Below are 17,746 nucleotides of genomic sequence, written 5' to 3' on the forward strand. Positions count from 1 at the left end.
GAGCATTGTACTACGGAGACTGAAAAGAAGAGGTCGGGTGTGAAAACATACCAGATTGTCGCGGTTGCCACTGACGGCGCTAGTTGAGCAAATATACCGATTATGGCTCTTCTTTTGCTTCCTTATATACCGCTTTTAATCCGAGAAGTGAGGGACAGCTTTCCGTAGGGTGATCTTTTGTGCAAATGGTGCATGTTCAAACTGCATCTAGTGGACACTCCTTATGGCTATGTTTCTTCCTGCAACGGGGACAGAAGATTGCCAAATTCTGTGCTACCTCCATTTTCTTCTGCATGGCCTGCATAACATCAAGTTGTGTAGTTAGCGTCCCTAGTATATCAGTTTTAAAATTTTCCAATAGATTTCTAATTTTTGCATGCGTTACTCCTTCTGTTGAAATTTTATAATCTCTTACAAACCGATCATGTTCTGCCGGTTTCAATCTTGTGCTGCCTCTCGAACTCCTGATACATAAGTCAATAATGTCAGAAAAATTTTCCTGATAAATATCTCCTTTTCCCATAATATTTAATGTTTCAATCCATTGTTCCTTCATGCCCCTAATTAATGTTGTTTTTAACACATTATCAGGTAAAGGTAGTGATGCATAAGGAGATCTTTGAAGATTATACTGAAAACGTTCCACATACTCCTCTAATGTTTCATTTGGTCTAGCTACCATCTGGAATATTTCATCCTTTAGTTCTCTAGATCTGCAATAGTCCTGATATTTCTTTAGAAAAGATTCTTGCATCTGATCCCAGTTATTTATAACCCCACCACCTAATCCCATAAACCATCTTAAGGCAGCCCCTTTTAATGTAGAGGGAAATAATTTTAGTTTCTGGGGGTCGGTGGTGTAATCATATCCCCTACACAGCACATTGAACTCAAATAGAAATGCATCCGGATCTTCTGATGTAAGACCGTGGAATGTAGGGATATGTTGAAGAGGGATTGCTTTCATGGGTGCTTTTGTTGCAGTATCCACTATGGGGTATTGCAATGTAGAGGTTTGTGTGTTTGGCTGGTTTTGAGCCATTTGGTCGAATATATGCCAATAACCTTCTGGGATATCTAGAAGGGTATTCCTAGGTTGAGAAGGAATGACTTTAACAGGAATGGTTTTAATAACACTTCCTCTGTCTGGGATAATGAGAGTGCCTAATGTCTGAGGAGATTGAGTTTCTTCAACAATGATTTTTGCATCACTTCCCTTGTCTGGGTTGTTTAATCGCTGAGTTGTCCCAAGAGAAAACCTTGGTTCGTCAGTTTCCCCTATTTCTCCTCCTCATTCACAAATATTGCTGAAATTCCCTTCTTGCAATAGTTCTGGAGTAGAATTTTCAATTTCTTGAAAGTCCTGCTCTTCAGTTTGACTATGCACCTCAGCAAAGGCTATAGATGGTGATCCTGTGGCCTGAAGGGAACTAGTAGGCTATCTAGAAATAACTTTTTTTGGTCCTACTAAAGGCTGAGATTCTACTTTCTTGAAGATTTCATCTATGAAGGTTGATCAGCCAAGGGTCACCGGCCCCTTAGCTTTTTCTGGCTTGGGTAGAGGTTTGGAATTTTTTCTAGCTTTTTCTGCTTAGTCATGCACTCAAATCAACTGCTAGATTCTACCCAAACAAAACAGCAACAAATCTGTAGGAAAGCGGGCATGGGAGCAAGGCTGTTACATGCTCCAGACGTAGGTTCTTACCTTCCGTTTTTTAAACCAAATTCTTCCCTAACAGGTTCTTACATTACTCGGGAAAAAACAAATGGCTACACTCTTTCCCCGACAATGGCACCAAAACGTGGAGCTATAAAATGGGTCTCTTTCACCTCTAATTACCTCACATTAGTTGTCAATCTAGGGACGTTGTGTTATTTCAAAGAGTGTCTCAATCTGAGGCTATCATTTGCCAGAGTAATGCTAGTAGTATAGTGTTCAGAAATACAAGAGTAAACGGATGCTTGTTTACAACAAACTACTTCAAAAGATTAAACTACACATTCAGAAAGCTAAGCAATTTATCAGTCAAGGGTTCAGTAGCAGTAACTCGTCCTTTTGTAAACTGATGGAACTAAAGTAAATCGGAGAACAGATCGTGGATCTGGGAGCCAAGCAGTAAATGTCAGTGCTCACTACAGCCTTGGAACGTTCCTCACACCAAAATAACAAAGGACAGGAAATAGAATCGCAGATAAGAAATGGAACAACGAAATAAGAAATGGAACAAGAAATCTGAAATGGAACAGCAAACCTAAAATAGAACAACAAATAGGAATCTGTAACAGCAACTAAGTCTAGCAAGCAGTAGCACCTTAGTCTACAAGATCAAATGCACGAATCGTGACCTACAGGAATCAAATGGCAATCCTTCACCCTAAAGGGCGAATTGAACAACACACCAAAATGGAACAACACTGAACAACGATGAATTATAGAACAGTACTTCAAAACCATATATGCACACGGCACACCTTAATAGTAACCTGATCTTGGTAAACCAGTTATCACTCTTAGTTATAAAAGATCACGACTGCATTTCAGAATGGAACAGCAATGTCTATAGATCCAACAATGATAAAGAACATAATTGCTAAGATGAATTCCGTAATATCAATGAATAAGTGCACAGCACAGAGGCTCTGTAATTAAACAACAACAATATTCTGTAAAGACTGACAGTATTATATTAACACTTAGAAGAACAGTGATATGTTGCAGAGTCAATGCAATAGTTCTGTCTCAATAAAGTAAACATAACAAAGCATGTGATGTAAACTAACAAAATGCAACAGATTAACAAATAACGCTGATAATAAAACCATGCATAAACCAAACGTAATAGTACAGGAGCAAGTGTCCTCCAGGTCCGGGCCCTTAGCCTCCAGGCGTACACCGCTTGAAGTTATTCCAGACTCAGAGATGAAATAGTAACCAAGTTTGTATTAATGCATAAAGCGAAATTACAATAGATCGGTTCTTAACGAGACTCGATGATCAAAGTTTTGATCTTAAAGGAAATTACATAGAACATAACCAACCCTCCTCGAGCTAACAGTGCTACCCCTTTTATAAGGGTGAAGGCGGAGATATCTAAGTGCAGAAATAAATAAAACAGTCATCTCTTTCCTTTCCTGCGCCGAGCCGATATCTCCACTTCCTTTCCAGGGCTGATTCACTTTGATTTGCTTTGCCATGTTTGCATACGGTCTCTCGTCAAAGGGACAGCGGTTAACCTGTCCTTGTCCTTTCCTTTGGAACGACAACTTCTCGTTTTGCCTCCTTACTGCGTAAGGAAATTACAATTGTCAGTGTTTTCACCTTGCATATTAATCTCACATGTTTTATTACAATTCCTTATCGTTTTCTGAGTTCATGATGCAAAAAGGTTTGTAAGTTCTAATGAAAAGATGCTGAAATAATTACCAAAAACATACCTTCTTTAGTACTCCACACACCCCCCTGCTTACCATTTTTCATGGCTTCATGAAAACATTATATTTGACATGTAAGGCAGTGAGTGAGTAGGCTGGAGATGGAATCTCATGTGAAGGCCTACAACCATGATGCATAACTAGGTGTTCAAAGAAATGGTCTGTCTGACCCTCAGGCATCTCATACAGGGCTTGGTATCCGGGTGTAGGGTGCCAAATAATTGCACTCCAGAACCTATATCCTAACCAGGATGGCCCTGCCATCAAAATGACTTCTCCATAGAGGTGCAAGCAGTCGGTGGCTAACTTAAAATTTTCATACTTAAATGGCTCCCTGAGTTGGATATTCGGATTAAAGCTCTGATATCGAAATTTAGCCGCATCAATGGCAAGGTCTTTAATAGAGAAAAAGTATTCTAATCCATGTCAAATGATTACCTCATGCATGGGTCCTCATGCTTCAATTACACCTGGAGTCTTCATGAGGTTTCTATGTTTTCTCCACAACTGTACTGGATCCCTAGGCTCAGCTCTTATCCACAAATCTAATCCATTTTCTTGTCTTTGGAAAGCATTATAGGCTTTAAGCCATTTAATTTGATTAATCCCAAATGAAATAAATGCCTGTAATTGGATATCCTCAACAAAAGGCCCAAGGTTCAGCTCGGTCTCCTGGTCTAATACAAGGTTATGTAAGTAAAACTCACACAATAGTCTTTGAACTTTTACCCTGTAGTGCTTACAGCAGTTTATAAAATCATCGATGGTGTTAATTTGTATGGGAGCACCTACTTTAACAGCCTTTATTTTCGATTGCAAATATCGTTCCATTAAAAACAAGGCATAATTCTTAGCAGGGGCTCTACATGCTAGGACGTCATTGTACAAAGAACATAAGGTATCCATCTGCTTGATAACTATATCTAACCTATGAGTTACCTTCGCGACTTTTTCTTCTTCCCTTTGCCACCCTTCAAAGGCCTGGCTTTTAGATAGATTGACATTCTTAAGCTGTTACTGTAGCTCTTCATACTTTTCTCAAGGGACCATTTGCTCTCTAAGCTTTTCTGCTGCTTTCTGAGCTTGCTTCAAACCCTTTTGTAGGGTTACCGTTTTTGGATCTCTTTTCCATGCGGCAGTGGAGGCCGGGAGTTTTACCTGAATTTTCCTTTTGCGTTGTTTTGAGTTCATGACTATGATCACTCCCAAAGGTGGTGTCTCCGTTTGAATTTCCTTATCGTGGGTCAGCATCTCATCCATTTCTATCTTAATGTGGAGATCAGTCCATTGCTATTCCTTTTCAATTGGAATAGCAGTCTGGTTTTCGACAGGGTTTTGAACAGCAGGATAGACTCTGGCCCTCCGCCACTTTCTCTTCAGGGGTTTTGCTGGAGTGGGTGCCTTTTTCCTTCCCGAAGTCCTTTTTACCCTTTGTCTTGCTTTTAGAATCCTAATGTGCTGGTGGAGCTAGACTATTATGTTCAGTAATCTCTTATGTTCCTTTCGCAATTCCTTAATTTCCTGAATTTCCTTAAAAGGAACAACAGGTTGTTCACTGCGGCTTGGACTGTGACTAACTTCCTGATTTTGTTCCTGGGGTGCTTCTTTGTTGTTCTGCTCTGGCTGCTCCAGGGCAAGAACCCTAGCTAGTTCGGCTATTTCTTGGGTGACTTCCTTTTTTGCCCTCCCTTGCCTCCAGAGTTTCTTCTGGTGTCGTCTGGATAGGAACGGGTTGTCCCTATTTTGCATCTCCTATCATGTTTTCATCATGAACGGGTAGATTCTCTTCTTCAGCCTCCTTTGCATGTGATTCTTCATGTGCATTTTCCTCCTGAGGTTTCTCTTCAGCATAGAGGTCTGATGGACTGGAAGGTTGGCCATATTCACCCATATTGGCCAAAACTTTGGCCAATTCATCTTCTCCCAATGGGTCCTTCAATGGGCTACCTTCCTAATGTTCTGTTTCCTCCTCCTGCTCAGATTGCTCAGCTTCTTCTTCTTTTTCTCCTTCCTCTTCTTCCTACACTCCTTTCTCATCGTCTTCCCCTTCTAATCGCGGGGGTTGCTCATCTTCTATTTCTACCAGCTGGGTGGTGTTTCCTTGGGGCTTCTCTAGCCTCCCTTGTAGCCGTGCTAGCCGGATCAATTTCCTGCATTTTTCTGGATGCTCGGGTGTACTGGTGGCATGTTTACGTTTTGGGAATGTTGTGGTCAATCCTCCATTTATCATGGCGATTAGCTCTTCCTAGCTGCTCTGCTACTAGGTAAGGCTATGGATGACTACTAACCGAATCAACCCAAGATGACTAACAACTGACTCTACATGCAGTTCCTTTTTTATGCTCCGTGCAATGTCATGAAGTAATGAATTCAAAAATGAAGGTAAATTTACAGAGCATTTTTTCTTTAGTACAGCTAAGAGTTTAAGATATCGTGGTCTTACCATTTTCTTCCTTCACAGGTGATGTAGCTTTGAATGGTCTTCGCCAATTCCACCCACGGTTCTCCTAATGCTGCTGGAAGAAACCCCTTTCCTCTAATTGTCAGGCTCTGGCCTTCCTCCTGGAAGGTTTCTATAATCTTATGCAATCTCTCCTTCTTTAGCATCCATACAGGCCCAGTGGCTGGCAGTCCCGAGACCTCTGCGATTATGTCATCAGTGACTGCTATGTGTTTCCCCCTCACTGTGCAGTGATCCTCTTGCAAGTTCTGCAAGAATTCAATTGCTACCACGCCAGTCTTAGCCTTAGCTGATCTACAACAGCCATTTGAGATTGAAACCGATGCTAGCGGTTATGCCAAGGGAGCTATACTGATGCAGCAAAAGAAGCCGATTTGTTACCATTCTGAGAAGTTTTCTCAAGCTGTGATAAACTATCCCATTGATGACAAGGAACTTTATGCCTTGGTGAAAAGTGTGAAAAAGTGGAAACACTACCTGATCAACAAGGAAACCATTAGTCATACAGATCATTAGCCCTTGCAGTACCTTCAGTCACAAACCAAGTTGCAACAATCAAGTCATTTCAGGTGGATGGGCTTTCTTCAACAGTTTCATCTGGTAATAAAGTATAAGAAGGGCACTAGCAATAAAGTGGTTGATATGCTATCTCCCCCTCCTATTTCTGCTTCTATTATTTTGCATAATGCTTCATTATATTTTGAGAGTTATGCTAAAAAATCTGGTAATGATGATGACTTTAAGTAGGTTTATGCAAAACTAACCCATGGTTCACAGGTCGACAACTATCACTTGCAGGGGAAATTGTTGTATCACCTTGGTAAATTGTGTATTCCCATAGGGGAAAGAGTACATGTAATTCAAGAGGTCCACACCTCTCTTATGTCTGGACACTTTGGTGTCGAAAATACTTTATATCATGTACAAAGATTTTGTTTTTGGCCTCATATGAAAAACATTATGGTTTGCTATGTAAAGGGTTGTGTGATGTGTTCTGTTTCAAAGCACTCTAATAGAAAACTTGGGCTCTACACACCACTCCCTATTCCGAGTCATCCATGGGAAAGGGTGTCAGTGGACTTTGTAGGAGGTTTACCTTTGTCTAGGAAGAGTCACGACTATTTGTATGTCGTCGTTGACCGTTTTAGCAAGATGTGTATTCTTATGCCTTGTAAAAATCAGATTACTGCAGAGCATACTACTTCTCTTTTCTTTCAGCATGTTTGGGTCCACTTTGTATTACCCATGTCAATTGTGTCAGATCGGGACTCTCACTTTCTTGGAGAGTTTTGGACCAGCTTGTGGAGGATGATGGGCACCAAATTGTAAAGAAGCATGAAATTTCACCTGCAGACTGACGGACAAATAGAAGTTGTAAACCATATCGTGGTACAATTATTACGAGGCTATTGTGGGAAGCATCCCAAGTTGTGGGATGAACATCTCACATATGTACAACATTCCTACAACCGAGCAGTGCATTCATCTACACAACGTTCACCATTCGAGACATGTTTTGGTTACCTACCAAAGGACCCTTTTGATATGGTCTTTGGAAGGGAAGATGGCTCTAGTGGACGTAATGATAGGGACAAAGCTCAGTAGTTCATTCAGTGAGTCTAATTGATTCACCAAGTAGTGCAAGAGCATTTGGAGAAAAGTAAAGCCCCTTACAAGGCTTGACACGATAAACACCGACTGGACCATCAATTCCATGTGGGTGACAATGTGTGGTTCCACATCAGGAAAGACAGGATGAAGGGAGAAGGAAAGAAGTTGTGACCAATCCAGTATGGACCATTCACCATTTTGGAGAAGATTGGGAAGAATGCCTTGCGTATTGACTTGTTGGTATATATGCAAATGTACTCAGTAGTGAATGTGGAGAACCTAAATATGTATGAACCACCATTGATCATTGACACTGATGAGGTGGGCATAGTTCCTACAGTCGATGATTTTTCACCAGAATATCTTGATGAGTTGCCCAAAGACATCATCCTCTATAGAAGAACTAGGACTTCATGGCGAGGAGATGTAGAATATCTTCAAGTTGGTTTCAAGGAAATGAACCCCAGCAAGGCCAAGTGGATGGAGAAAGAGAAGTGAGGGAACAATTCCCTCACTTGCCAATTGAATAATGAAAAGCTTTTGGCAGTCCAAAAGCTCCTCAATGGGGAGGATTGATCCAGGTGGATCTTCAAATATAATGGCATGGAGAAGCTCATAATCAAAAGTTCTTAGAATAAAGTCAAACAAGGACTAGAGCGTAGATCTTGTCATAATAATTCCAACAGTGTGAACAACACTTCAATCCAAGTCCAGATAATGAAGTTATCACGAAGAGAAGGTTTCTATGTTCCTTAAGAAAATGAGGCATTTTCCTTTAAAAATGTGTTTAAGCCTTAAAAGGCCAAAAAAATCACAATCGGAGGATTTATGGAGGCATACTTATGAAGGGCGCAGAGAAAACCCCGATCATCGATCTCCTATTAAATCGGATCGATGGATCGGAAGGCAATCAGATTAGAGGGATATGTATATATCAGCAAGCAGGACGCAAACTTGCGATCAGCGATAAAGTGATCGGCGGGATCGTTATCGGTGATTGAAGACTGGGACATCAGACCATTATGTGAGTGGGATGCCGATGCGATCAGTCGAAGCCAATAACGGTGATCGGTGATCGAGTTGGCCCTGGAGATGCAGTCTGAATTGGATGAACTCCATTATCAAGTCTTGGTGTCTTCATTTTGTGCCTTTGTGTGCTTTCTTCTTCTTTTCTTGAGTGTACATTGAATTTCTGTGTTAAGCTTCAATTTTGCATGTGATTATTTCCATACATCTATAAGTGAAAGGATCCTGGATCAAGTGGTACCAGAGTAGGCCTTTTTAGATGTGAATTTCATGTTTCCATGCTAACAAGAAATAGGCTTCAAAGAGGTGAAGGGGAACTAGAACCTTTCGATCTAGAGGTAGGGCATGCACCTCAAAGAAGAAACATGGCTAAAGATGAAGCTCATATTGAAGAGGAGCGTAATTTCTGAAAGACTTTCTATTCAATGGCAGAGAATATCAGTCAGCTGGTTTTAATGCTGGAGAAAGTAGAAGAGAGAAACCCAGAAGGAAAAGGTTTAGCACATGGGAATGGTGGAGAAGAACCCCCTTCTTCTCCTTCTGGGAGCGAAGATTCTTCTTCCTCTCACCACCATAATCGTAGAAATTCAAAGGATGCATCTAAGAAACCCTTCTTTAACTTAGATGTAAATTTGATCTTCCAATGTTTAATGGTGAAAGTAATGTAGAAAATCTTAATAATTGGATTAGGCAGATTGAGGTATACTGCAGGATTCAGCAGATTGTGGAGGATGAGGCAAAGATCTAGCTGGCCTCTCTACGGCTGAGTAGTACTGCTCTCGTTTGGTGGGAGAGAAAATTGCAAAGCAGTAAGAATGTGGGTAAGTGTAATAGAAATTTTTTGGCACTGCAACCCCAATCATAAATGTCCATAAACCAAGGGCTCTTAAGTCCCTAAAAGTGTGGTTCCAACCTCTAAAAGAACAAGGTCAACTGATTACATCTTCTCCCAGAAGTTCTCCATGAAAAACTGCTCAGAACTGGTCAAAACTAGACCATATCACCTGCTCCATGGTCAAAGTGCGCTGCATCCCACCTAAGTACACACAGTAGGTGCGATGCATCTTGAAAAGCCCTTCTATGGGGTGCGATGGGCGAGAGTGGACAAATGGTAGGGTCAATCTGCAAGGTGGAGGATCATGGAATCTTCTAGAAACTTCTCCTGTGACACTTGCCTCTCTGCATTCTCCCAGGGATGAGTAAGAGATCATCAATCTCCAAGTGGAATCAAGAACTATCAGAGAGAGGACACTAATCAACTCTCAAAAGCTGACTCACCCCCCTTGCAAACATCTATATATGGATCCCTCATCCCAGAGATCTAGAGGCTAGAATTTTGTATCTAGTAAGGAAGTGTTGTTGGTTTCTTGGTGAAATGTCATAGTGTTGGGTGATCTAAGCTTTTCTTGAGGTGAAGAAGTGCTTTCTCGCTGAGAGGATGATGCTGGGTCAGAACAATTGGTTGTAATCCTCTTTGCTCTTTCTTAATTATCAATAAAGCTATTCAAGTTTTCCTCCACATTCTTGTATGATTGATGTTATATGCATTTGTGTGGTCAATATATATCTGGTCCTATATTGTTTATGATAACAGATCTATGTTCTTGGATAGTGTTATGCTGCTTTGATTCTACAGGTGCTCTTTGAAGCTAGGTAGACAAGGAAGCGAGTAGCAAAGATCTATCAGAAGGGAGAGGAATCAAGCAAGGAACCAAGCGCAAGGCAGAGATTGGTCTCCTTATTCCCCTCTTATATATTTCTCATAAAGGAAAACGAAAGTAGTTTTAGTTTGTTTGTTTCGAAGGTAGCTACCAGCCTTAGTGGGACTAGCAACTCTGCATAGACACTAGTTTTCCCGATATCAAAATGGCAACTCCATTGGGGAGCGAATAGATTGTTTGTTTATCTACATTTGTTTGCTTTATAAACTTACAGACGGAGCCTGAACTCAAGCCAGCTAGCCTTCGAACTGCATTTGCTATGCAAGTGCAAAGTAGATCAATGCTGCTTCAGTCTATCTCCAGGTTTTGTTTGTGAATTGAACAATTGATTTACAAGCTCTCTAATTTTCCTTATGGTGGCTCTAGTAACCTCTTTAGATCTACCCCTGTGATTGATTTACTGAATACCACTTGCTCGGCCTAAATCCCTGAACTGAGCTGCAAACTGTGACCCAAAACCTAGTTAAAGTCTTGTCTCTGGTCCAGCGCACTGTCTATTCTGTGAATTCTAGATGCATCGCACTTCCCGAGTGTATTAGGTGCACTGCATCTCTTTTTCACTTTGTTATAGGTGCGCTGATCAGACAAGGCCTTTCCTGCTCCTAGATTTGGTTTCTGTGTTCACTCTTTTCAGCTATATTCAAGAGTTTTGTTGCCTGTAGTCAGTGCACCTCTGATTGAAACCCCCTTCCTTGCCATTATTCCGTATCCATTGTGCAAAGGACTGTAAATGTTTTTATGTATTTTGAGCCATTTTCAGTTCTCTTTTACAAAGAAGTAGCGTAATCGTACTGTCGTTTCTTGATTTGAAAGTGTCGCAAGTGTCGTTTTTAGTCATAGAAGAGAATCTGATTGTTCTTGATAGTCGATTACACTATTACTCTTGTATTTGATTTGAATTAGTAGTTTTTCAAGTGTCGAAAACAAGGTTTCATTCCCAAATCGCAAAGTGTCGTCATTGTCCTCATTTTGTCTTGAAAAGAAACTTGTTAGTAACGTCGCTTCAAAAAATAATTCAGATTTGCACTTAGCTTTCCTTTTATCATTCACACATTAAGAAGGTTGAAAATGAATACATGCACGTGCATTTTACATTTAGACTGTTTGTTGGTTTGATTTATGACAGTGCATATAGTGTGTGCTCTCTACTCTATGTTGAAAGAATGTCATCTCTCTTTCCTTAGTAGCTAGGATTTTCATTGCAAAAAGAAGATTAAATGACTGTTTATCATCTTAGATTGCATTTTAGGAATTGTACATCTACATCACGCAGTGAACCTGAAAGGAAAATTTCTTAAGCAAGATCAACTGTAAAATAAATTTCATGAATCTAAAAACTCTTTGGAACTTAACCCACAACATCTAGAAGTCTAGGCTAGAGATGTATTCCGGCGTCATAAAGCCTGGTAACTGTTGTTCTCATTGTTGGTTGGGTGATTCCTCCACCTTGAGACGATAAGTGCTAGTACGGACTTGTGCACCCACGTACCGTCGAGTATATATTGGGAGACCACAATAGGCTTTATCCTTTATCCATAGGAAGCCGTGTCTGCTGCCCTATCGATAACAGTGCACTGAATACAACATTCGGGAAGATTGACTGCCGTACCGTAAAAAGTATTCTGCAGTTTTGCGATTGGTTTGGTAATCCCTTTGTCTAGATTTCTAGAGCAATCTCTTTCGTTCCTTTTTAGACTCCTTAAAGGAAAAGATCCATCTGAGCACTTGTCACTTCAGGCTCATTAAAATCGAAGGCGGCTAGAGTCATCTTTTGTTTTTTCTCGACTCTTAAAAATTGAAAAAACAAGTTGTGTCAAAGCGTCTAAAATTTATTTTAAACGGAATAAATATCACCTTTCCTATGTTGGTCTTAGGTTGAGAAAAATGGAGTCCACCAACCAAGGAATTCCCCTTGGAGGAATTCCTAGTCCCTTCTCCTCTTGGGGAGATGTTGGTGCGCCCCATATGGCTACATTGTCGCTTCCACGACTGACAATAGGCTTGCCTGTATGGCTCTTCTCAACCTCTATTGTTCAAAACACCATGATTCTTGAACAATCAAGTCAGCAACTAAACGATACCAGAGTTACCCCCCAACCTTCTACTTCGTCCAATTCTTCCTCTCCTCCTTCCTCTTCGCTTGATGAAGCTGGTAAAGCCAAAAATCAAGTAACCGAGAAGAAGAAGGAGAAGAAGAAGAAAGAGAAGAAGAAGAAGGAGTCAAAGGCGAAAAGGGGCGACCAGGCGTCGTCTAGCAAAAATCCACACACTGCACCATCCAGGCCTAAATCGCCATGTGTTTGGAAAGGAGACCAATATCATCGAGATTGTCCTTGCATCCCTCGGATCTTAAGGGACTGGTCTCCTCATTTGCACAATCCGGTCTCGTCAACCTCTGATGATCATGTTGAAGGTACACCGTCAACTAGTGAAAGTGAAGCCCCTAGACAAAAAGGAAGATGTAAATTTCCTTGTAAATTGTGTGAAGGCGATCACGCCATCCACCATTGTCCCTTCTTAGACGAGGCTAAAAGAGTTTTGGACGACCGTCCAGTTTCACCGTTATGACTTCCACCTGGATATAAGAAACTCTTGCCAATTCCGTCACTAGTTTAAAATCCGGCTGACACGCCCTTGTGGTCAGCCGAAGCATCTATCATTGAAGATAAACCATCTGAATCCACACTAGATGAAATTCAAAAGGTCGAGGCGACAGTTGACCCGGTCTTGCCTTCAGAGGATCCATCTTCAGATGATACAATCACCGAAGAGAACAAGGATGACACCGTCCAAATTCTTTTCGTAAGCATAGACTCCGATGAACATGGGGGTAGTCTACCCGTTCCTTTACCACAGGAAGGAAGTTCGTCAGAGTCATATCCAGCCGTCTATTCGGTCCCACCTCCAAGCAACCTAGTTGTTTCCTTCGATTGGAATCTACTAGGCAGACCCTGCTTACCGGCTAGTGTACCATTTCGAATCATTGCTCAAATATATAGAATGGTCATGGATGGTACCATCATAGATGAAGGGGCTTTTGTGAGTATCCTTTCCTCAACTTCCTGTAAATTTCTTGGTTTTCCATCGCTTTTTCCTCAGATGAGAAATCTAACAGGCTTTGACAAAGGAACCAATCGACCGTTAGGGATCCTTCCCAATGTGCCGAAAATAATGAGAAGGAAACCATTCACATGAACGTAATGGTAGTCCAAGGACCCCTGGATTATAATCTACTCCTTGGATGAGACTATATTTATTGCATGTGAGCCATTGTCTCCTCACTCTTTAGAGTAATGTGTTTTCCGCATGAAGGAAGAGTGGTCAAGCTTGTAGACCAGCTTTCATTCCCCGGTTCACACATAGAAAATAGTCATATACCAACCCTGAATGGTCTTTTCACGCAAGGAATGTCTCATCAATCCCCAGCTTGTCCTCCAGTTGAGCACGAGTGATTCGGAGGATATGATTGAAACCCAGGGGCCATGCACCCTGGCCTGTTTCGACAGGAGAACCTTGGGTATAGGATAGATTTCCGCAGAGGATATATGACTGGTTGACACACCTGTCCATTTTGGAAAATGGGATTACACTGGAATAAGATACTTCTGTTAAGGTAGGCCTTTCTTGATAGAACAAATGTTTTGTCTGCAAATTGAGGGGTAACCTGGAAAAGGTAGTCCTTTCCCGATAAAACAAGTGTTTTGTCTGCAAATTGAGGGGTAACCTGGAAACTCTACTTCGCTATACCTGGGGGCATGCAAACCTTTTGGCATGCAAGCAAAGAGAGACCATTTATTTTTTAAATTTATAGGTCCTCTAACCCTTTAAACTCGTAGGATTGGTCATTTCCTAACTTGCATAAAGAAAGGATGTGGGGCAAAGCTTCAAAAAAATGTCGTTTTATATGAGACATCCTTATTATACGACTAGATCGAGTAGTTTTAACGCGGAATTCAAGCTCGTTAAAAAATAAACATAAGCAATGAGAAAATGTTCCCCCAAAGTTTAAGCTCATTAAAAAATGAACCATTTTCCGGTAAATAACCATCATGAATGTATTATCACCAGCCTTTGAACCCTTGGTCGTGTTCTCATCATCACCTCCACTCTGTATTAGCCAATCATTCACCTCCATTTGATTGTTTACCCTTTTTGAGGAACAGTTGCAAAGAGTGATCCTATTAGCCTTCCTTGTGACAGTGCCATGATTGGAAAATTCCAAACCTTACCTGGAATCAGCTGCTACCCGAATTTATCACTCGTTCCTCAAAAAACGAGTCTCCTTGAAGCTCTTTTCAACTGACTCGTAAAAAATGAAAAGATTGCCGAGCGATTGGCCTCTCCAACTCGTTAAAGGGACCGGAAGTGCTATCCCTCCTTTAGATTTTAATCTTTTTGGACTTGAGGGATTATTACACAAAAAGATTGAGCACTTGTTTTGTTCGGCTCGTTAAAAGTACCGAAAATTCATCCCTTTTGTATTGTTTTATACTTTTTCGGACTCAAGGATTATATGACGAAAAAGGATTATTGGAGTTTTCTTTATGTCCCTTTTTCAGACTCTCTAAAATTGAAAAGGACCGAGTTATCCTTGTCGTTAAACTCGTTAAAACCGAATAGCGACAAACTTGTCCATACAGACAAGAACGAGTTTCACTATCACTAAGCTCATTAAAACATAGCGATGGGTTTGCCCGAAGGGAAAATTATAGAACAAGCATATGTTATCCTCCTCAAGCTTGACAAAAATAAAGAGGTATTGGTTAGAAATGACTGGGGAAAAATTGGGAAGAAAACTTGAAGAAACTTTATCGGTAGCGAGTCGCTCTTGAACATGACACTTTCACTCCGCATCCGAGTCGGGTTGGGTTGTTCCATTCACTGGTCACATCACCATGGTTCCGTCACACCATCCATATTTGGGGTTAATGCTACCAATCCATCATGTCAGTGTCGCCAATATGTTCAAGAGAAGTCGCTCAGAGAATTCACCTGTGTCTCACTCACTGCAATACATTTACGCTCCATTCTTTCATGACCGCCACACTGAACCTTATATCACTAGATCATTTTCACCTCCATTAAAATCATTTGCTCCATTCCGTGTCATTGGTGTGGGATTCACTAAGGTCCTCCTATGATGGATTTCTTCTTTTCAACATCAGCTCATTATCCAAGAAGTCGATCTAAGAACAACCCTTTCAGTACTTTGAAGCTTGCATGCCTCAATGGCAAGTTTCTCACTTCTGGCGACAGGTTTACATCAATGGCCTTCGACCAAAAGATTTTGCGTGGTGTTCGATGCCAAGTCCCTTATTCACACCACGTGAATTGTATTGTAGTACCTTGAGGGTCATCATCATTATCAGTGATTCCTCTCGCGCCTGCTAACAGCTTACATCATTGGCTGGTAATCAGGCAATGTCTTTCCATGTTCGACTCCAGTACATCTCTCACATGGATCCACTTGTACTTTGAATGAAGATCGAATGAGATTGAAGACCCCGGATCTATTTTCATCCATCCGGGCTGTGATATATATTCAGGAAAATAAAGACATCAAATGTACATCATTACTGCACAGATAATCATCCAACCTAAGGGATGATGGCTCTACCAGAATCATCAGTCTACACTCAGGCGATTGTCTGTCTTATGTACATGAAAATGAATTTATAAATTTGAGCATGGGAATGCCCACCTAAGCTAGATCATAAAAATATTATGAAGATAATGTATTGTATTGTATCTTATTACAGGTCGCCTTCCAGCTTGAAAGAACTTTAGATCCTCAGGATAAAGCATTTCACCCAACATCAACAGATTAACGACCTCATGCTTTAGGGGGAAACTGTTATAGACATTTTTGGGCACTGCAACCCCAATCATAAATGTCCATAAACCAAGGGCTCTTAATTCCCTAAAAGTGTTGTTCCAACCTCTAAAAGAACAAGGTCAAATGATTACATCTTCTCCCAGAAGTTCTCCATGAAAAACTGCTCAGAACTGGTCAAAACTAGACCATCTCACCTGCTCCATGGTCAAAGTGCGTTGCATCCCACCTAAGTACACATAGTAGGTGTGATGCATCTTGAAAATCCCTTCTATGGGGTGCGATGGGCGAGAGTGGACAAATGGAAGCGTCAATCTGCAAGGTGGAGGATCATGGAATCTTCTAGAAACTTCTCCTGTGACACTTGCCTCTCTGCATTCGCCCAGGGATGAGTAAGAGATCATCAATCTCCAAGTGGAATCAAAAACTATCAGAGAGAGGACACTAATCAACTCTCAAAATCTAACTCACCCCCCTTGCAAACATCTATATATGGATCCCTCATCCGAGAGATCCAGAGGCTGGAATTTTGTATCTAGTAAGGAAGTGTTGTTGGTTTCTTGGTGCAATATCATAGTGTTGGGTGATCTAAGCTTTTCTTGAGGTGAAGAAGGGCTTTATTTCTGAGAGGATGATGTTGGGTCAGAACAATTGGTTGTAATCCTCTTTTCTCTTTCTTAATTATCAATAAAGCTATTCAAGTTTTCCTCCACATTCTTCTATGATTGATGTTATATGCATTTGTGTGGTTAATATATATCGGGTCCTATATTGTTTATGATAATAGATCTATGTTCTTGGATAGTGTTATGTTGCTTTGATTCTACAGGTGCTCTTTGAAACTGGGTAGATAGGGAAGCGAGTAGCAAAGATCTATCAGAAGGGAGAGGAATCAAGCAAGGAACCAAGCACAACACAGAGGTTGGTCTCCTTATTCCCCTCTTATCTATTTCTCATAAAGGAAAATGAAAGTAGTTTTAGTTTGTTTGTTTCTAAGGTAGCTACCAGCCTTAGTGCGACTAGCAGCTCTGCATAGACACTAGTTTTCCCGATAACAGTAAGCTCCTTTCCTCATGGCCTGATTTCACTTCTATGTTAAAGGAATAATTTTATCCCCTAGTATACAAGCAAAAGGCCTTGATGAATTGGCAGTATTTAAGTCAAGGCAAGGGAAAGGATGTTTAGAGTTTTACAGAAGAATTTAGGAAGCAAGCATTGAATCTGAGTATAGCACTTCATGCACCTGAAGTTGTGACTAAGTATATAGGCTCATTGCATAGCTATATTAGGCATTCATTGTTGTTGTTTGAACCAACCACTATTGACGCAGGTAGTGTGAAGGCAATTCTTATTGAGAATAGGGGCAAGAATGAAAGAGATGATCAATCCAGAAAGCCACCATTCAAACCTCCCAATGGAAAATCCAAAGTGAAATGGAAAGGGAAGGAGAAGAAAATAATAGCAGCTAAAGAAGGAAAGCGACCTTATTGCAATCACTGCAAGAAGGAAGGCCACGATGATGATCACTGTTGGAAGAAACACCCAGAAATGCATCCAAAGAAGTATGGAGGAAAAGGGAAGTAGAAGTCAGTGGCAACAGTCCAACAAGACCTTGGATCGGATTCGGGAGATGAAGCGTTGATCACAACAAAAGGAACAAAA

This window comes from Pinus tabuliformis, chromosome 2_1, assembly GCF_031772625.1.
Source record: "Pinus tabuliformis cultivar Carrire ecotype Pingquan chromosome 2_1, CPIR1, whole genome shotgun sequence".
Taxonomy (NCBI): Eukaryota; Viridiplantae; Streptophyta; class Pinopsida; order Pinales; family Pinaceae; genus Pinus; species Pinus tabuliformis.